General features: G+C 32.2%; 2 long non-coding RNA genes across 2 annotated transcripts; one reads left to right on the top strand and one right to left on the bottom strand.

The window, feature by feature from the left end:
• The first annotated feature begins 5874 nt into the window (after positions 1–5874).
• LOC105344140 (uncharacterized) lies at positions 5875–10247 on the top strand. Its single transcript, XR_902823.4, has 3 exons — positions 5875–5905; positions 6520–6738; positions 9708–10247. It is a non-coding gene; the product is annotated as an uncharacterized lncRNA (long non-coding RNA).
• On the bottom strand, positions 8394–20325 carry LOC136272194 (uncharacterized). Its single transcript, XR_010710155.1, has 3 exons — positions 20202–20325; positions 9678–9822; positions 8394–8639 (listed from the first exon to the last, which is right to left on the bottom strand). It is a non-coding gene; the product is annotated as an uncharacterized lncRNA (long non-coding RNA).
• Positions 20326–23201: the final 2876 nt, after the last annotated feature.

The raw sequence follows: 23201 nt of genomic DNA, 5'->3' as shown, positions 1-23201 counted from the left end.
ATTTCCGGCCTCAGCGAAAGAAAAAACACATAAATGTGTTTGATTATATTCTTTTAAAGCATTCAATAATGAGGCAATGATGAGGATAGTCTATTCTATTGTTATTCTGGTATAAAAACCTCCCTTGAACTTGCTACGATTGTAAGCTTGACAAGTCGTGTCTAGAATTGGCTCTTTTAGTGTAATTATAGAAAAACTATATGAATGGTTCTAACTATTGGTCCAATTAAATCTCGTTCGCCAAACAAATGTTCCGTCGCGATGTCTTCTCACGAAAGTCAAATGTCACGAGATTCCATTGACGTTGTACGATTAATTTTATCGTATATAACGATAAGGTGTGTTTTTTTACACATGGCGTGTTTGTAAAATTGGTGTATTATCACTTCTTATAAATAGCTGCTAATAATAATTGCAAATTACAATGTTGTATCAATTTGTAGTTCATCATTTGTAAAAGAAATTAAACCTCTTTAATGACTTTCGAAAGATATACAAAGTGAACACGTTTTTATAAAGAAAAACAGCAAAGCAAACCCGATATTTGTAGTAATAGCATATCCATGTTCTGGCTAACATACTTGTACTCTTAAAAGCGCTTGAATAATCAGCAACGGAATGTCTTAAGTAATACGCATAATAAGATGTTTATTCATTAGAATATTGACAATAAATCTATACAAGCAATGAATGGATGGACCAAAGATACTAATAGTAAATTTGTTCTGTATTTTGCCATTCACTGTAAATTAATATTTTTGAACAACTCGAAGATACGGAATCGCCTTGTCTTTAAAACAATCATTTTCACTGTTTTTAGTTCCCTCTTTAATCTGTTAAATTTTATAGCTAGAGCATTTAATCTTTGATTGCAATAATATACCTCTCAAATCTTTTTACTCATTTTGTTATTTTAAGACAAATGAAGACTATTTGCATTATCACACGGTGTAAATTTTACCAAATGCATTATTGTGTCGCTGTGATACTGAAAAACAAAATTTCCTGATGCATCAATTTTATTGGGGAGTAAAAGATGCCATATAAAAATTCCGAAATGGGTCAAGAAACATTAGTCTTTCAATGGCTTCCTGCATTACTCCAAATAGCACGTCAAATGTGTACTGCTGACAACGGAAGTCGTCGGAGACGGTAGCTAAGTGTCTGCCATTGATTTCTGAATCAAGATGACCATTTCTGCTGCTGCCTCCTGCAACTACAGCACTTTTTATTGTCCTCGTAATCAGCTCCCCATTCTTAATCACAATTTTCCTTACATAAGGAAATTTTTCTTTCAGTGGTTTGCTTTTCTCCAAAATAACAAGGTTAAATACGATGATTAGGTTAAAAAGGCTTGTTTGAGGTTTCCTATCATCCTTAAATGTAAACTTTTATGAAAAAAAAACGTAAAAAAACACAACAAAAAACCCATATGAACAACAACAAAAAACCCAGTGGAATAATAAACATACTAGCTGATCACAATACAAAATACACAACAGTCAAAGTAACTCTCGCAACCAATTAACAAAACAAAACATCTTAAAATTCTTAAAGCAATATTATAGGATTTATTAAAATAGAATAATTATTCTACAAAATATCCATTTAAAACATTCGTTATAATAGCAGATATATCTTGTGTGAGGATCTGGCAAAATACCTATTTTAATAGAAATAGTCTTGCTCACATGAAGATACGATTAAAAAAAAAAGAGCTAAATAAGTTGAGTCTACACATTTTCTGGAGGAATTACACTGGTTTTTGCATGTTCACATGTTACAGAAAAAGTTACCATTTGAACCAGAACGAAAAAAAATCTTCAAAAAGCTGTAAATCATTTGAGAACTATGAAAAAATAAGAAAACAACGGCAATAATAAAAGCAACACTGTGGAGCAAAGTACTAAAATTACAGCAGCGTATTTAATATCACATACATGTAGTTATTGTTGTTGGTATGGACTATATGTATCAAAGAAATGACAATACCATGTATTTTATTATCAACACCACTTCACGTTACTATATCTAATTATTCTAAAAATGTTGCTTATATGTTACAGCTTCTTTTAATTAATTAAAAAAACGACACTTAAATTGTTTTTGTTTCTAAAATGTTCACCATTTTAAGGTAATATTGATGTATGGTAATTCATTCTTTTTCACATAATCTTGATCTTCTATCTGTAAAAACGGGATATTTGTCAACCTACTTCTGGAAATTCCAAAAATTAACTACTTTTGATATAAAAAATGGTTGCCTAACCCATTACTGAAATATGTCACTCGACTCCACAACCACATTCATTTAAGTGACACAATAGGGAAAGGAGTGGTGTCGTGTTCACCACGAAAACAATATGTTACAATGTTTCTTTCCTTTACAGCGGACATGTTCAGACACCAATAGCTATTTTGTTGCATTGACAGATGCCTCAGTCGTTGGAAGACAACATTACACGAAAAATTTCTACGCCACTTGAACCATTTAAGCGGCAGATGTTACCTCATTTATCCTGATTTACTTCGGGATCGGGGAATCACATGATACACTAAATGGATGAGACGTCTGCAACGTAAAAGCTTACGAGTTGCAATATGTGACTTTATGCGTAATAAAGATTAGTTTCCCGACATTAGATATTGCTCCTCTATCAATATTTGTGATCGTTTGGCCTTCATAAGTTCGTTTGCTTTGAAGGAAAAAAAATACTTATTATGTAAATTGAATATTATCAGGCGAGTTTCTCTGTATGCTGACGTAAATTTTAAAAATCGGTCAAAATCATGGGATGTTAAGAATATCGCAAAAGTAATATAATAAATACATATGTCAAGTGGTCTTGCAGTTTAAGATTCTTCCAAACAATTTTTTATATTCTGTTTAATTCGGTGAAGAATAAATGTGCTATTGTGTGTTCCCTATTTATAGTCATGACCTATATGTATTTATCACCAGATGTAAAACCCGTTGGAATGGGGTTGGGGGTCTGGGGTTGATTGAACAATGCAGACACATTAACAATAAATTTGATAATGATAGTCTATTATTAAGCTTGGTTTAGTTTTACGTAAAAATCTGTTTTGGTATTGCCAGTTGACTTTGTCTTCTATCGTCTTGGGAACATTTCAATGAAAGCTATCCATTAGATTACTCTTATACTTACATATTCCGAAGGGAAATAGTAAAATGACATTTAAGTGGAAAGTTCTTTTGTCAATGTTTGCTAACCATTATGATTCCGAACAAAGTGTATTGTATTGTGTAAAATTTGTGTAAAAATCTTTTTTTCTTGGTTTTATTTCACGGACTTCACAATTTTTAACAAAAAGTCAAATTTCTTTAATTATACAGCCGCTAAAAAGGAAAGTGGAATTACAAATTTAAAGTAAAATGAAATTTAAAATAAAGTAATCCTAAACTGCAATCTCATAAGCGCATGATGTCCTTTAAGTTTTAAAAATACAAACCGATCTCCTTGTTCACAAGAAATTAGCTCACTACATCAAACTTTTAGTGTTCAGTCAGCGTTGTATAATTTCAATTTCTATTACATAACGTTTTTATTTGTATTGTACCAGTTTATGATCAGTTGCATTGTGTTTTATATTTTTTTTTAAATTTTTTAATTATATAATTTCAATTTGTTTCTTAAAATCTTTCATTTTTCAAAATAGTTTTTCAATTAAATTGCATCGTGACATTTATCATTTTGTTGTGTTCAAAGGGTTTCTTTGGTTTTCTTTTATCCAATATCACACTGGGTAATATGCGAAGCAGTTCTGGGTAGTTTTCACGAGGTGTGTTTATACAATAAGGGTTCTTTAGACGGTGGTCTATTTTACAATCATCATTCACAGTGTCCTATATCATATGTTCAACAGATAACAACTTTATCGATAAAATATCAAAATAGCGGCTTGGTGATTTGAACTTTCGTTTTTCAAAACGTATCAATAATAATTAAAAACACTGATTTTAAGAAATGTACATGTAGCATCCTCTTGCTCCATTGGTACCCTTTAGGATCATTTAACATCTCTAGTTTAGTACTATCGCCATAATTATCTCTGTTTGTTAATTATTTTGAAAATACATTAAAGCAATGAATTTCAATGAACCTATACAATGACAAGGACACAATTATTTCTTATAAATGAACAGTCATTTTTATTATACTTTCATGTTGATAACTGACATCTGATTGGTTTATACGCAATTGATAATACCTTCTAATATCCTCAACGTAAGCAACAAACTTGGAAACGGGTAACACAACGAACTATTACATGCGCGTAATTTATTCTCGTTATTTCTACATTTGTATATAAAAGCAGTGATAATTTCTCAAAAATTTAGACACTCAGTATAATAAAATAAATAGTGCCTGTTTGGGAGGGTAACAGTTTAAATTGACACTCCGAGAAAATTCACCAGGTTTTCTCGGGGTGCCAATTTCAACTGTTACCCTCCCAAACAAGCACTATTTATATAATAAAACCCTTTCAATGTATCTTCTCTCAATAGGCATTTGAAAGTAACCAAGTGTGATAAACTACAAGATAAAACAAATAAAATCATTCGTAAAAAATTTCCCCAAACCAAACCCAAGGTACATACATTGCTAAAAAATATTCTAAACAAATCGAGATCTATTAAATACCATTCAAAAAATATACAATACAAATGTTTTGTTATACAAAACATTGGAAAAGGTATTGGCATGCAAAATACACCATCTGCTATGCTACTTTGCTTGCAATCCGCTTTCCAAAACAACATAGCGCTTTTTTACTGAGAGGAAGAGCCTCTGACCTTCTGTGGACCCCCGCGAGCAGAGGACAACATGCGAGACAGCCGACTTCCTCTGTTATTCAATTATATCTATTTTCTCTGTAAAATTTTGCCAAATGATGAGACAAGGTATTGAACAAAGATCCTTGGAGACAATTCAATATATTTGTCAATAAGGTTAGAAATTAAAGAACTGGATTGGTGACGTCTAAAGTCTCTCGTCTGGTAAACCAAAGTAAAAAAGATAGCTAATCAAGCGGAACCCCCAACCAATAAAAACTTTTCCTATTTTTTCTTTGACATTAGTTTTCATTTATAACACAATATGTGGAGAAGCAGACGGTATGCCATATTGAAAAGTGAAAATTCTGCGATACCAGCTATGTTGCTACAAACTTAACTACGTTTAACAATTTTATTTCAAAGAATTAACTCCTGAGAAGCTAGCATTTGGTAGTGGAATGATTGTTTTATAACAAGCTAAAGATTAGTCTTCATCAGTAATACGATGCCTAAAAATCAGGTTAAGAGGCTATCTTCGGATATAAAAAGCAGATTTCAGGTTCAGAATTTTGATACTTTATCTTTTGCAATGAGTTTTTAGTATACATGTATATGAAAGAAATATCCACTACAGCACGAGTAACATCATTCAGAGGGAGGGATGGATGGCCGTGACCGTTTTTTTTATTTCTTTGACAAGATAAAGATATACAATTACATAGATGTAGAATATAGAATTCTGATATCTGAAATACTAGGATTTTATAAATAATAGTTTATTTCCAAGATAAAGATATAAAAATGAAGCGGGCAGCTTATTACTGTATTTTTGTATTGAGTTATTGCCCTTGATTTATTGATTCTTGATTATTTAATTAATGCATCCTCTGTTAACCAATTATTGTGATGATTATTTTTATACAATAATAAATAGTATATGTAAATAAGGTGTTGTGCATAAGTAGTTTTGGAATAGATTGGATTAGTGTGTTTATTTTTGATTTCTAATTTTTAGATACTTCAAATTATTTTAAGCAGGCACATATATAAATATAGTATCTCTATCAATAATTGGAGCGAAAGTTTGGGGTTAAAGTTAGACAGGTAAGTCTAGATTAAGAGTGTGGTCATCTCGTATATCTAATCTTTGGGTGATCTAACGTACGATACAGAGTGAGCGGTCATCCCCGCTCTGTATCGCATTGATACAAGTGTGCGGTCATCCCTGCTTGTTTTGGTGGTGGTTGCGGCGGAGCACTAGTGTGTGGTCATCCCTGCTGATGTTGGCATTTCTAGCGCAAGTGCTTGCGTTAGGTTGAGCTGTTGACACAAGGGTGCGGTCATCCCTGCTTGCGTTAACGTTGGTACCTGTTGAGTTGCGTAGGTGTGCGGTCATTCCTGCCTGCGTAACGTCGAGGCCCTATATATGTGCTGGAGCGGTGATTAAAGTCTGCACTTGTAAATATTGACAGCAATCAGGGCTATCCGATTCTATCTCGGGTACGGGCCCGCGGGGGAACACAGGCAGTGACCCCCTTGGAGTTACAAAAATCTTTAGTTAGATCTGATGGAAGAATTGCATCATTCATTGTTCTAGTTAGTCATAAACTTAAGATGAATTATGTTTTAAGTCAATACCGGTCATCTGAACCCATGGCGACCCACGAGAGTAAAATTTATAAAGGTCTGAAAACTAAGATCATACTTCCTGTTTGTAGTGAAAAGAAAACAGCTGCAGTGATATTTTGCAGACGATGGGTTCAGAGACTTCACACAGAGCGGCAAGGCTGTCATTGAATACTATCCTCCCTTTCTAGATGTTAAAATAGATTCTAGCGAGCACGGGGTCACATCTATTTACCATTGTAATTAACATCATTATTGGAGAAGGCTATATGAATTTTTCATGAAGCTGAGAGGTTGCCTGTACTCTTTTGGTGAGTATAGATTATGGAAATCATATTATAATTCATTATATGAATGATACTACAGATTACTTTGATTTTCTGCTTCATATCAATCTGAAATCATTCCGGAATGAAACATCAAATATGTTTTAAGTTTAAAAACGAGCCTTTGCTTTTAAAAAAGCATTTAAATTTTTTAACATGAAAATGGCAATAGTTTCTCTTCAGTATACGGAAGACATTGCAGCAATCAATTATCAACCCCCCCCCCCCCCCCCCCCCCCAACAGTTTGATTCAAATTTCTTTTGAGTATAAACCAATCGTATACAGATTAGATCTAGATGAAACGAGACAAAATATAAGATTTAATTTTTTATTCATAAAAAAGATTAAAATACATAGATGTACTTCCCGTCGATACAGTGAATGGAATGTCGTAGATAGAAAATATACCAAATTGATTTCAAGAGGGTTCGGTAGTTGTAACCATATTTCAGACTGTATTGATCTCCTTGAGAAGAAGAGCTTTATTGAACAATATTGAAAAATACCCAATTCAAATGGTACAATATATGGAATTTTTCCTAACAAACAATAGTTAATAGCTGAACAAATCATATCTTAAAATTCTAGGCAGATCTGATGGTTAATTTGTTGACCATCTCTAGCCTCCGTCAGTGTGACAGTTCTCCTGGCCGGTCCTTTGTGAAAGACTTGGATATTTTGCTACTTCTGTGGCTCTCTCTTAATTGATATTTACTGGATTCTTACGCATTAACTTATCTAGCTGTACATCTCCCCCACATACAGAAAGCTAAAATGTCTCAAACATTTCTGTTTTTTTACTGCAAGTGATGGAAGGAATTTTTATGACAGCCAAATATTTAAGCCCAACGTAAGCAAAGCCCATATTTTTGGATGTGTAAAAATTTAAAAGACATACAGCAATTTCAATAATGTATTTTATTTGCTAAAGTGTTTTGTAAGTTAATGTAAAGTTTGATAGTTTTATTTGAAACGTGTGTCTAATTTAAAAATACCAGCATGTTGGGGTTGTTTTGGGGGGGTTTGTTTTTTTGCAAGAAGGCTATTAATGGGTACCTCCATACTGATTGTAGGTGTAAATATGTTAATACATGATTCCTTTTGCACCATTTTACAACCCAATTACATTCGTAATACAATGTCATGGGTTCCCTAGCATCATTCATGGGTTATATTGTTATCCTTGCATTGGCATGCCGATAATACCGGTTATACCGATAATACCGGTTATACCGATAACGCCGGTTATACACTAGTTTGAATTAAAGAACAAAGCGAATATTAAAAAACTAATGTAACTAGACTTATGGCTTGCACTTCACGAAAACGTATAATACACACAATCTATAATTAAAAGTCATAGCTGACATATCAAGACTCTCACTTTATGTTGTTTAGGTGAAACCTTAACATTGGTTCATAATGATATAAATGAGATATTCAATGTTATTAATAAACATTTGTCTAATTCATTGACAATGTGTTATTGAATGATGTCACAAAATAAAAATTTATCCTTATTACTCTGACAAAGCTCTTCTAGCACAAAACCTCCCTTCCTTCCAAATTAATGCTTTTGCGTATAGATTTTTTTTATTCTATGTCTCTTAGCCTGAACAGCGATAAAACAAAGAGAAGAGAAATGAAAAAAAGCTTTATTCAAATGCCAGAGTGGTCATTATAAGTCGACATATTGATTAGTTTCCACGCTTTTCCATCAATCTTTTTTTTCTGAGGCACTGCAGAGGTATTGCAATCTCATATTGAAAATCTCCAAACGCTAATCTCCACAGAGATTACGCATCAAAGGCTGCTACCTCTGAACTGACGACCGGATAGTGAGTGTATTTGGTTCTCCCTCTCGTTCCTTGATTACAACACAAAGCTGCATATAAAACCTTATATGTTGCAGTGACACATCATTTTATGTCTAAATGTTTGGGGTTTATTTACATTAGTACCGATCCAATTAAATTTTTCAGTGTTGTGCAATTTGTGCAATAGATTAAAAATTTGATCACATATGATAGTATAGTGTAATGGCTTTTGGACTTACCATGATTTGAAAATAAGTATTTATTTAATACAATTTACGCAAATTGTTCAGGTTATATTTGTTATTTAGTTTTGTATATGAAATTGTTATACTTTCATGTTAAACTGAAATCTGATTGTTTAAGACGCAGTTCACAATCCGTTCTATTACCCTCAGCGTTAGCAACGCACTTAGCAACGGGTAACATTAAAAATTGTTACATGCGCGAAAGTTATGCGCGTACGGTTTGCTGTAGAATTCACGTTATTCCTATATAAAAGCAGTAAAATTTTCTTAAAAATTAAGACATTCAGTATAACAAAATAAATAGTGCCTGTTTGAGAGGATAACAGTTGAAATTGACACCCCTCGAAAACCATTGTCAACCACCCTTCGCGTCGGTTGACAATGGTTTTCTCGGGGTGTCAATTTCAACTGTTACCCTCCCAAACAGACACTATTTATATAATGACGTGGGGAAACACAAACAGGTAACAAAGAATAAATATGAGGTTAATCAACATTTTTTTACAGTTTGCTATAGAGATAAAGATTTCATATTAATATAAAAGCCAAAAGATTTTATACTAATAACAAAACTTCATTTCTTTCCATGAGTATCACTATTTCATTTCAATATTACAGAATACCTTACCATTGAAAATGAAACGTTATCGTAACTTTTTTGAGAAATAAAATAATTTTTAACATCTTTTATATTAAAAAATGGGGAAATAAAAGAATTATTATATCAATAGTTTTGTATGGATTTGAGTTAAACATGCGAGTATTGGTGAAACTGAATGACGTAAAATAGACGGAGATAATATCAATATATGTTCTTATTCAATTTCTAGGAAAAGGTCAAAGATTTATAAAAACACTAACCGTTTGCTGAAACACAATTATTCATTTCAGTGCCTCCGTAGATAAGGTCTAAGCCTGACAGAGTACTGCTATAGCCGGTGTTTGGAGGCCTGCTCCAGCGGAGACCTCAATCTAATGACGTACTCTTCACCAAATCTTGCCGTTCCTTTCATATTAAACACATTATGATAGCTGATTTGACGTTTGTTACTGCGAATTACATTATTTATTGAATAAGTATTCTTTTCCCTTGCCATGTTGGAAAGCAATTGAGGTCAGTATGGCTTACAGGATTACCGGGGGTGATGTTTTTGATCCGAATACTAGTATATATAGATCATGATGCCAAGTACATTATACCATTTATAAATACTTCATTACTTGTATTCTGAATCAAAATGGAATCTAAATAAATGTATTTTAACACTAACCCTGATTTAAAGAACTTTTTGAACTTTTTTCTTTTGTTAACTAATACAAACTGTATATTTTGTAAAGTATTTGCCATGTGTGTATGGAGATGCAGTGTCGTGAACCACTTGAATATAAATTACTACAGATTACACAAAAATATGTAATCTAACAAAGGAAAATTAATTTTTAAGTAGAGGATTAAAGTTTGACTGTGACTTATTACCCAAAAATTCAAATAATTTCATCTTCTGCACTGCACTGCACAATTATATTCCTTGAATTTTTGGTTTATCTAATAATTCGAGTCAAATTCAAACAGAATTATGTCGTCCACGTAATGTGTCTATATTTAAATATGGCTCCTAAGCGATACGGATGTATACGTATACGTTTTCAGATATAACTAACATAACTTATGATAGAGGGATAATGCAAGAAGATGACTTTAGTCAAAGATTTTTTTTAAATGAAGAAACTTTGTAATTTCAATTTCTTATTCAGGACTATTTACTTTAAATTAAATACTGTGGCGATATATACAATCTATTACTACGTTATGCTTCAGTGAAAACCAGGAGATCACTATAATCAATACGACGATTACCTCCAAGTTCACTACACTATGCTCTTTTCTCATAAGATATCTTAACACAAAAACGAGAATCGGAGTTTTATGTAGTTCTTCGTTCAGGTGGTATGGGACATCTGTCAATAATATTGTGAATTATAACGCAACTATAAATAAGATACTTTCACCGGTTTAGAATTTTCAAATTTTACAATATTTAACCAAAAAATACGTTTTGAAAATTATTGGAAAGGTAAACATTTTAAAAACCCCCGCGGGATTCGAACTCATGACTTACAGAGACATATTGAAATCTCTAACCCACTGCGCTACGCTGTTAAGTACAAATTTAAAGGGAAAAAATATCTATAAAATTACGCTTGATTTTTTTGTTTTGTTTATTTCGATGAATAGTATTTCACAACATGGATCTGTCCCATACCACCTTAAGCACAAACATAACAAACAAAAAGTTATGAATTTTTCCTTTAAAGCAATCTTTAACTTTTTCAACTATTTTTCTTCAAAATAACTCGTCATTTCTACAGCTTGATGCGTTGTACCCTTACATTTTTTGATTTCGTAAATGTATGACCAGTTGCGCAACTGAAATCTGAAACCGGATACTTCATCAGTTACACGGTACCGTGTATTTTATGAATATGTAACTTACATGGCACGCATTTGCGGATCTAAAGAGGGTTCAGGGGGTTTGGACCCCCCCCCCTCCTTGCAAAATTCAAATTTCTTTAAATTACATTATAAAAATACCAGCAATATGCCTCGGACCCCCTCCCCCCACGCCATAGCAAGCTCAAAAAAGCGTCGGACCCCTCCCCCCCGGGAAATTTTTTTCTGGATCCGCGCAGGCATGGTTCGTTTTTTGAACGGTACGTCCTTTGGACGATACGATTCGTTTTGTTTGTTTTTCTAACGATACAGTTCGTTTCGTTTCTAGTTTTAATAACCATGGAATAATCAGATGACAGATATCTATCATACCTCGGCCCAGCCTTTGAAATGTTATGCGGCGGGGGATTTGTAAGATGACACTGATAGATAGCCCTATCAGATTTGTGCTGAAAATTGTAAGGACATTTGTTAATAACTCTGATAATAATACATCACGCAGTGTTATTGAAAATATGTTTATGTCTCTGCGTTTGACTAGAGACAAAAACGAACCATATGAAAATTGCCAATAATTGCCGAAGAATATTGAATGTAGAATGATAAACTTATTTTAAGTATTCATTAGTGCACATAATATATATCTTCAGATTGTGATTGAATTCAATTCTAAGATTTCATAAATTGCATCTAGGTTCAAAATATATAAATGATGGTGTTAATTATAGCGTTCTGTTGTCAATGTAGTGCGATAGAACATTGATTACGTCAGATGTATATTTAAGTGATCAGTTCTTTTTAATTTGCAGACAATATAAATCATTAGTTCAGAAATTGGGAACTTCCGCGTTCTTGTAATTGAGTTCAAACTTGTCTAAGAGAGGTGCTTATGTCTGTCTATTGATATTTTTGCGCCTCATTACTTGAATGATGGGCATTGATGAAATCACCCGATAGAATTTATTTGTTGCATATTGTAGAGCTGTGAATTGGTAATTATAAAATCAATTTTGCTTTAAGATGTAAAACTATATGTATTATATTACTATTGCTTTGAATTAGACAAATAAGAACAAGAAAACAGAGTTAAACTAATCTCCGTTCAAAAGAGTTCAAACAGAGACCTGATGTTCCTGTTCGATGCCAAACCTAACGCATATCTTACATGTAAATAAGATAAGTGTGTTTAGCTGAAACTCAAACATACAACCACATAACAGGATCTTGAAACATGTTTGTTTTTATGCATAAAATTCAAACATTGTATGCAAGCTAAATTTAGTAAAAAAGAAAAGGATGAGTATTCATTTCTATTTTTTCTTTAAGATTTTAAATTATGTTTATTTGCAGAAAATATGCACAACTTTTAACCGATGTTGAAGGGCGAAAGTCATTTTACAACTTGACTTTTACTTATTTAATATTTAGTATCGACATACATTGCTACTAACTTCTTAACACTTAACATATACAAGAATCTCCAAGAGTGCTAGAGTTATATATTTTAATTATTACCTACAACATATGGCTCATTTACAACATTCCCATGCTGAATTTGGGGTATAGTAGTGATGAATGGTTGGTGTCTGTAACACTTCCTTTATGGGTATGGAAAGGTCATAACTAACTCATGTTAGCTGGTACATTAGAAGCGCTTACCGATACATGTACTACCATTGTGCCAATGAAATGGTTGAGATATATGGTCAACCGTTTGGTGACTTATCTCACTCAGTGGAACTAGATAACGTGGACCAAATAATATTTTTGTAAAATATATAATTGCCACATTGCATAGGTATTCCCATACATGTAGTTGTTTATATTGCTAACTCACACTTAGCGATAATAAACTAGCACAGTGCTAAGAAAGTGGGTTCCAAGGGGCAACAGGCCAAAACCGGATTCAAGTGGATGTCTAGTGTTGATGTTGTAAAGAAGGTGTTGCATAAAAGCGGGTCTATTCCCTAACGTGGAAAGGACCTCAAGATATCCGTATCATTTAGGAGCCATATTTAAATATAGACACATTACGTGGACGACTAAATTTACATAGCGGGTGTGTTCCGTATGAAGGCAAAATAATAGTAAACAAATATTTTACGCACATTTCTATCGAACATGGCAACCACGAAATACATTTAGAAATATAACCATATATTCTGTATTTTAATGTTAAAATATATCAATTTGATTTCTACTGTCCAACGTGTTTTAAAAAAATCATTCTTGAAATATATGAATAAATCTGATTCTGGCTCTTCAAAACCGTCAGAGTTGTAATTGTAACCATCCCATGTTTCTATAATATCTAAATAAACGCTAAATCTCCTAGATAAAAAGGTAGAACAAATTACTAGTAATCAGTACATATTTTCAGTAACATATTGCTTCATCCTCGATTCAAACTTTTAAAAATGTTTTTGTTCGCTTTTAACAACCTGTACATGTATTTTTGAAATCAGTATACCCGGTCATTTAAAAAAAAGGGTGAAAAATCAACTTTCTACATTAATGCATTATGAATACATTGTTTTCAAATCTCTTGTTCAGAAGAAAATGAGAAGACATGCAAAATATTTCATTAACAGGAATTTAAATAACTTTATTCTGACGTTCTTAAAGTATCTATATACATTACTTGTCCATGCGATTAAAAGAACTATAATTTTAAAAATCCATCTTTTTCGGGATTTGACCCAGTCAAAAATGTAAGACATTGTTATGATCTATTCTAACTGCGTTACCACTCGACTAATCTAGACATGAATTACATGTAAAGAGGGGAAATTTAACACATCTTTTTTAGATTTCAAATGTATATATGATTTTTTTTCCAAAAGTCAGATTTATTAAAATGCCTCTTTGAAACAAAAATCAGAAATGGCAGTTTTCAAGAAATTGTTATACTCTAAACATTAAGATTAAATTGATTTTGTTTCAAGGAGGCAGTTTTTCACAGTGATGAGGATTCCCCTTTAATAAAGCGTGAAATCTGCCACGTTTGTCAGTGTAACCATTTTCAAATTCATTTCATGGTCTTCAATAAGTTAGTACAAACTTTTCAAATGAAATTCTACACTGCTTTATACACAACAATGCATGCAAAAAATATTAATATCGAATTCTTCCATTTTATCTGCAACTCCCTTAGGGAAACTTAGCATAGGAAGTGCAACACCCTCAAATTTGTATATTCTATTTATTTACTTTCTTCGCTACTTTCTCTCTGAAAATTAATAGCAATTTTAATACTTTATGAAATGTATATTTCTATTGCCATGTGCTGCGTTACCATCCTAACAATTATCGTTAGTTTACTTGTATTCTGAATTCTACCTAAGTTGTACAGTGTTTGACAGGGTGTCTTCAACAGTTCGTAACCGAGAGCAAGTTTATATATTGAAATAAAACAATCTGTGTAGTCATAAGAAGATCAATGGAAAAGAACATCTTTATGTCCAACAACCCATAATGGAGTTAAGATGATCTTATGCCCTGTAAAACGCCAGGAGGAATTAACGACCGTCATAAGCCTCTATACTCCCAGTCATTTATCTAAATTTATTTCTCACTGCAAACCTAAACATGATATAAGACCTAATTGATTTTGATAAATAAGCTTGTTTCGTAAAGTGTATTCTGAAGGTATTGAATACGTTTTATTTTCTTTTGATAAGGGGATGAAAAATTTGATTCCTAGTGTTGTTAATTATCTCCCTGAGGGGAAATAAATAGAGAGAGAAGGGAGAGGAAGAAATACACTAAATTAACTGAATCAAGTTTGAATGTGTCACTTTTACTCATTATTCCAATTTAATCAGCTGCACGGTCGGCAGTGTAACATGGGGCCAGCACGTGCGTAGAATTATCTTCTTAAGGAGGCTAAATGGTAAACAAATTAGCCACCAGATGATTTACCTACAACTTTACGCTACATGTATGTTGTATAAACTTTATACTATTATTATGTAAAGAAAATTTTCATAAATCTTAAAAAATTTGTTTACTATATCTTTATACAAAGATCTTCTTCATGAGGAGAGCAATATAATCTAACAATTGCCTTAACCATCCAGCCCACCTAAAATCCAGTAATTATTTATGGTTCGTCTTGTGGTTTTCGAAGCTGGTCGGGTGTTTCATTGTTTCTAGTATAAACCAATAGAGAACTTTGCAAAAAGCGATCGAGCACCTTTACAACATACTCAATTTCCGATCAATGAGAGTGTCCTTAATGTTTAATTGTCAGAACATTTGAACAAATTGCTTCATTTCTATACCCCCCGCGGCACAGCAAACTCTATATGAATGGATCTGATGGACTGACGCGTTGAATCATTAGATGTCATTAGGAGGTTTTTTTGTAATAATTTCAGTAACTTAACTTTTGTTGCAGTGCATTGTCTCTCACCATTTACCAGCCTTGATAAGAGTCGTGTTAACCTGTCCTTACATCGCTGTCGTTATTCAAATTTCAAAGAGAGTATCGTTATATTGTATAACGTTAGTCCGAGACAAAAAAAAATCGACTACATTTTATCAGTAGCAATCATTTTTGTTGACTGATATTAGATAGCAAAATAATTTTTTTGAAAAAACAAGCATCAGCAAAAAGATTTCCGACTACTAATGCTAAAAGTTTTTAACGGCGTCGGTAAATGTAACTAAATATTTACTGATGTATATACACAATTGAATTTGATAAATATGTCGTTTACGAAATAATAATAGATTAAAATAAACATTTTTACTACAAAAAAAACTGTGTTATCAAATCGGATAGTACAGCCGATTTGAAACGAAATATGAACACGCCAATGTGTGTGGATTGATTTAAACTTTTCTATGGAGAGGATTGGTTGTGTCCATGGTTTTTTTTTTGCCTGGATGAGTCAGTTCTATTTGAGTGAATGGTCCTTGACCCGAGCTTTACTCATTAATTTTTCAAACACAAGGCTTTTGTTTACAAAGAGCAAATCTCAAAGCCAAATCCAACTTCTTACCTTTTCCGCACAAAAAAAACTAGCATAGCATGTAGGTTTAACGATTTGTGACAAACATTATAAATTGCTTTACCATGTTCACAAAAAAAACTTTTTAAACGGCAATTTTTTTTAGATAAACATAAATCAATATAACACCATTGTCGACAAAAAATTGACTCGAGGAAAAAAATTCGAACTCTGTTTCACGCTTAAAGCACGACTAATGACATTAACATTTTTAGTAAAGCTTACATTAATATTTTAGTAAAGCTTTGAAATGTCCATGTTAACCATTCAAGGCAACAACAACTAATAATTCCAAAAAAAAATTCAAAAACAACAAACTCCAATCTTGTTTTTACCCCTTTAAAGAACGAAATTAGCAAACGATAGGGACTGTGTGATTGTGTTCAGAATCAACAAGCAAAACCATTGCAGAGGCAAGTCTTCAAAGTAAAGATGGTTAGATTTGTGTAACTATCGCTCTTCACAGGACAACGGACAGTCTGGGTTCTCATAAGAAAGTAAAAAGCTTAGGCTATACTATAGATATAAACAATAAAAATGGGAAACTTAAGATATAAAAAATTACAGCTTAAATCGTGACAAACTTCATTTACATACAAGAATTGGTCATAGATATGTGATGTGTATTAAGAAAGATAAAAGTATGGGTATGCAATTTGATAAAGAATTTTGCCAAACTGACTCCAACGTCCACTTAAGTTTCTAAAATAGGCAGGAATAGATAGAGTTTCAGTCGCTATTCTACAGCCATTGCTTTGGTCTCTTGAGGACAATTGCATTATTTTATCAAAATCCTAGCATTCCTATCAAGTATTCCATAAATAAAACACTGTCCACGAGACATATCGATATTGGAGGGAAAATAGACTGCAGTGGTAAAGATGGCGTTCATAATAACCAAATCTGTTGGGGGAGCAACGGAAGACCCCGACATTCTTCACTAATAGTTCTTTTATGTCTCTATTTGTAAACTTCAGATAACTTGGAACTTCGATTTTTTCCATTGCTAGTATTCTAAGAATAGAATTATAACTATGGTATTAAAAGCTTACAAGTTTTTAATTTTTTTTACGACACTGGTGTAAAACTTTTGATATATGCGGTTTTGTTCAGAACATAAATTTTCTAAAGTATGATTTACGTAGTTTAAAAAGTTAATTGACAGCTGATGTACAAATCATTTTGAATCATTTACTGTAATTTATTATTTTAAAAAAATCTATTTAATATCCATGATATGCTGTATATTTAAACAATAAAATGCTTTCTTTGGTGATTCATTCGGGATATGAAGGTAGCGACATTGCAGAAAAAATACATAACCCGCGTTAGCATTAACATTTTTTTTTTAGCTAATTGATAAATTGATTATGAAAAGTAAATTAAATTCACTAAATTACTGTCAATGTTCGTAAGTACTTTAGCTAAAAGAAACAGCCAAATCGCCTCCTGTGAGACTTTGAGTATGACATCGTCATGATTATTACGTGCAGTCCTTGATTTTTTCTAGGTCGCTGTAGGTTTGGACCAATCGATAAACAGAGCGTGTCTATATCTGTCCTGTCAGTTTCTTATTAGTTTCAGCAGCTGTAGATTTCGACCAATCGATAAACGGGGCGTGTAGATTTCAGTCTTGCTGTTTCTATAGAGCTATGAATTAACTATAGGTTTCCGTAAGAAATAGAGGGAATAATACTTTGTAGATTTGAATATTGTTTCATGATCACGTGTTGATGAACTTGATAATGCGTCGCCAATTGGTTGCTTTTAAATGTACATATTTTGTTTATTCCCACACCATTATATGTAATACACTTTTTTCTTCGTTGACAATCACTTTATGTCCGTGGGAACAACAGAAAACTAAGTTATGCTTTGGGAATACTTCATACTATTCATGTTTAATGTTTCTTGAAATTATCAAATAACGTCCATTATTGCGTAACTATATATTTGATGAAAGAATCTTAATTCTATATTTAATATGATTTTGGGAGATTCATCGAACGACTGCAAGATTACCTTATAATAAGCAATGCCAATAGGCGTAGTGTAAAAGAAAAAAAGAAATCGTCTGAGATATATTATATCTGTAGAACAGTAACTGAAATAGTTTATTGAGGATGGGTATCCCTTAGAGGATACGGTTATCTCATTTTGCCTTTGTCGTTTATCATTGAATGGTTCTCAACTGAAACTGACCCTGTTTTCAACTGCATTTTCGAACAATAATTCTGGATACAACCAGTTTGTATTTCTACTCATCCTAAAATTACTGGCAGACATTTCATGATTTGATTATTTGAAATACATTGTCAGATCATTATCGGAATTGATTTGAAATATGATACATGTATCTATCAAAGAAATTCATTCGCTCGTTTTAATTACAATAATTTAAATAAGAAAAAGTTTGTTTCATCTCTTTGGTTGTAATTTACAACATACACAATAGAAAGAGATACATAAACAACGTGTTTACACGTGATAAGACGACATATACATCAAAAGACAGAGTAAATACGTAAGTAAATTATATCTGAATCTACTTACGTATGTTTCCACAGAAGTATAATATTTTTTCAACTAATTATCATTTTTACAAATTGTTTGATTTTTCAAACTGTTCATTATATTTTCTTCATTTTTAGGAATGAAGCTGGATTTTCTTATTTTTTGGTTTATGTTTTCACAATTTTTGTTTATTTATTAGGGTCTTCCGTTTCCAACGGAAGACTCTATGGTTTTTGTTAGGTTTCTTTTTCTCTATTTTTCACTATTATTATTATTCTGTTTTTTTTTCTTAACATTTTTCTAAAAACTCAAATAATTTATATCTGCTACAACGGATTTTTAAGTAATTTTCAAGAATAATACAAAATATCAAGGTCGTTTATCACGTACCGTATATTTTTGTTGAAGACGTCACTTCTGGTCTTTTTTTAAAAAGTGATTTTGTTCTCCCTATTTCTCAAAAACGATTAAAGATAGAACATTGAAATTTTAAGGAATATTACATGTATATTTTTGAATTCTTGGTGCCGGACAGGTAAAACCATGATCGTCCGTCACTTCTGGTCCGCTCAAACAGCATTTTTAGAAAATTGTGTTTTAAAAAATTTTCAAATTAAAACATTTACAATTTCTTTTCATCAGAATATGTTTTAAACTTATCAAATTTTAATATGAGCAGGCTGTCCGTCACTTCCGGTCGCGATTCCAAAATTTCAATTATAGCATATACGTTTTGTAGACATTTTTGTACTGAATACAAAACTAAGAACCGTTTTAAAATCAGACAACGTATTGCAGAGATATTGCAGTTTTAAAATGACCTTTTCCGGAAATCTCAATATTGCAGTGTAGGTAAAAAAATTAGTTAAAAGGAAGTTAATATAGTAACTTGTACCAAATGTCAACATTTTGATTCAACCCTATCATTTATTCATAATCAAACGGAAGACCCACTCGTTGCGCACAACGAGATCGTGTCTAGTTTATTTCTATTTTTTGTTTTTGGTATTGTTTTTGTGGATATCAATTAAGTTTATTCTTGTTTTACTGAGCCTTCAAGATGAATAGTCGTAATTACGAAATACATGATGTAATAAACATTTATTACTGAATAAATATCACGATTTGAAAGACCGAACTTAACTTTTGTAAGTCATAATAATTACGCATTAAATTGTTAAATCGATACATAATCTCATAATTTGTATATTTAATTAATTGTCTATTAGAAGTAGGAAGTGATTTGTCGAAATAACGCGACATTACGTATATATAATTAACAGAGTGAAATCTACGAAAGACGAATAGTCATAAAAAAATATTTTTATCTCGTAATTACGAGAAAAGATCTCGTTATTACGAGTATACTTTTATGTATAAACTACATGTATCTATAGAACTCACGTTTTAGAGTCCGTTTAGGATGTCGGCTTGTGCCACGATACCTCCACAAATATCGATGATTCTACAACAGTAAAGAGATTTACAGAAGTGTATCTTCCTCGAGATTCTCGTTCATATGACCCATCGTCTCATTATTTCGAATAAGTCTATTTTTCTTACGACTCCACACACCCTTCGTACAATCAAATATGACATTATACGATAAATTACGCTGAAAAGACGATCTGTGTGTACGACTTAGTATAGCATCAGTAAGGTCTATTTTTTTCAGTTATCTCTGATTAGCACTTAATTTGCCTTTTTATTACGTATATATACGCGTATTATCTTATTCAGCAGTAATAAGTTACCACTAATTAGTATCATAATTCTTTTTAATGCGTCATCTGATTGGTCTGAAAGGTAACGTGACGGGACAAACAAAATGTGTCTCGCAGAGGACATTTCATATGTACATGTACCACCTTATTTGAGAACCAAATATATTTTTTTCTTTGAAGGCAGATAGAAAAAGGTCGAGAATGAGCACAGGCGGAAAGAAAAATATTAATTCTAAAATGTTTCATCTTATATCGAAATATTGCTTTTTTAAATTCTTGTTTATGATGTGAATTATAAGAGAAAATAGAAATATATGTTTAAATATGAAGTCAAACAATTTTGACTTGATAAAAAAATTAAAAAACTCAATATCTTTAATACTGTGTTATTTTGTTATAATGATCAAGATATACTAGGACCGACGACATCCAAAAATAAGCATTCAAAGCTTATTTTTATATTTATACTGATGTCTATTTGTAATGAAATATATGTGTATCGTAGTTGTAACGCTATTATATTTACTGTTAAATACGCTCTCAGTCAGGGATATGAAACATACATGGAACAGTATTTATTTAACAGTATGGAACCATATTTAAAACATGTTACTAGTAATTAGTTCGCTTCCGCGACTAAAATTATAGTGCCGTAAACTTTGTAGAGAATTTTTTTTTATTAAGGAGTAGATATAATTAAATGATATTTGTTAAAATTACAGTCATATGAAATTGGTAATGTAAGGCTGAACGTTTCATTTAATCTTAAAAAAAATAAATATACTCAAAACACGTGATGACGTTAAATTTGTGTTCATGGCGCATGAATAAGCAAAATTTATTCATAGTCGCAGATTTCAAATGCAAACATAAGAGGAACTAGACACGATCTCGTTGCGAGCAACGAGGAGGTCTTCCGTCTGATTTTAGAAATTGAGATTTATGTTCGATCTTGATTTTGCTATTTAACAGCTATACATGATTTAAAACAGGAAAAGAGGATCTTCATTTTAAGTGATACTATTTTGTTTCAGGTGTAAGAGTTTTGTTCAACAAGTGTTTAGAAATTCGTCACCGTTCTTGAGATATCTCAGAAAGAATATTTTAGGGGCCGGACCTTATCTCCTTATTGGGGCCGCTGAACAAAAATTGTAAGGTTGCATGTTATTAGGTACATTATTTTGAGCATCTATTCTTTTATACTGCATTTCAAAATATTTTTCTTTTTGAGATATAGGTTATCACATTTTTGGACTTTTGACCCCTAAAATCCTTAATTACGTAACACATGAGAAAAATCATAATAAGGTAATCTACATAACTGTTAGATAAACATATTTGCTTATATAATCTATTACGAAATACCCCTCGGTAAAGAACTATAGGAAAAAGACTTTAGAGCCCTCTAGGTCCCTACCGTTAGGGGCCAGCCCCTTTTTCTTGGTATCAGATGAAAGGTCATTTGATTATAAAGACATTTTGTTCAACAAGTGTTCAGAAATTCGTCACCATTCTTGAGATATCTGAGAAAGAATGTTTTAGGGGCCGGTCCCTTATCTCCTTATTGGGGCCGCTGAACCAAATTTTTCAGGTTGCATGTTGTTAAGTACATCATTTTGAGCATCTTTTCTTTTATACTGCATTTCAAAATATTTTTCCGTTTTGAGATATAGGTGATCAAAGTTTTGGACTTTTGACCCCTAAAAATCCCTAATTACGTAACATATGAAAAAATCGTTATACTGCTTGGCTTCATAACTGTAAGATAAACATATTTGCTTCTATAATTTATTACAAGATATCCCTCAGTAAAGAACTATAGTAAAAAGACTTTAGAGCCCTCTAGGTCCCTTATTTGAGGGGCCAGCCCCTTTTTCTTGGTATCAAATGAAAGGTCATTTAATTATAAAGACATTTTGTTCAACAAGTGTTCAGAAATTCGTTACCATTCTTGAGATATCTGAGAAAGAATGTTTTAGGGGCCGGTCCCTTATCGCCTTATTGGGGCCGCTGAACCAAATTTTTTAGGTTGCATGGTGTTAAGTACATCATTTTGAGCATCTTTTCTTCTATACTGCATTTCAAAATATTTTTCCGTTTTGAGATATAGGTGGTCAAAGTTTTGGACTTCTGACCCCTAAAAATCCCTAATTACGTAACATATGAGAAAATCGTTATACTGCTTGGCTTCATATCTGTGAGATAAACATATTTGCTTCTATAATTTATTACAAAATATTCCTCGGTAAAGAGTTATGGGTAAAAGACTTTAGAGCCCTCTAGGTCCCTTATTTGAGGGGCCAGCCCCTTTTTCTTGATATCAGCAGAAAGATCTTGTAAATATAAACTTTTTTTACGTTACATGTTTTAACAAAATATTTTCCAGAAAGGAGATAAAAAGAGAGAAGCACAAAAATTCACGACGCTTTTTTAATGTCAATTTTCGAGCCATAGCGAGCTTTGGCGCCAGTAGTGATAAACATACAAAACAACAATCATGCAAAACTTCAATCTTTCCTTGACCAACCGTAGAAATTTGAGCTTAATATCTCTTATAGTTTAGGAGAACAACAGAAGACAAAATACCCATATAAAAATTAGAAAAATCTCAATATCTCAAAAACGGATGTGACGTCATCAATACAAAAAATTTCCAATCAAGTTCAGACCACTATCTATC

Source organism: Magallana gigas, chromosome 10 (genome assembly GCF_963853765.1).
Source record: "Magallana gigas chromosome 10, xbMagGiga1.1, whole genome shotgun sequence".
NCBI classification, from domain to species: domain Eukaryota; kingdom Metazoa; phylum Mollusca; class Bivalvia; order Ostreida; family Ostreidae; genus Magallana; species Magallana gigas.
Note: the sequence above shows the minus strand (reverse complement) of the source record. Positions and strands in the feature narration are given on the sequence as shown.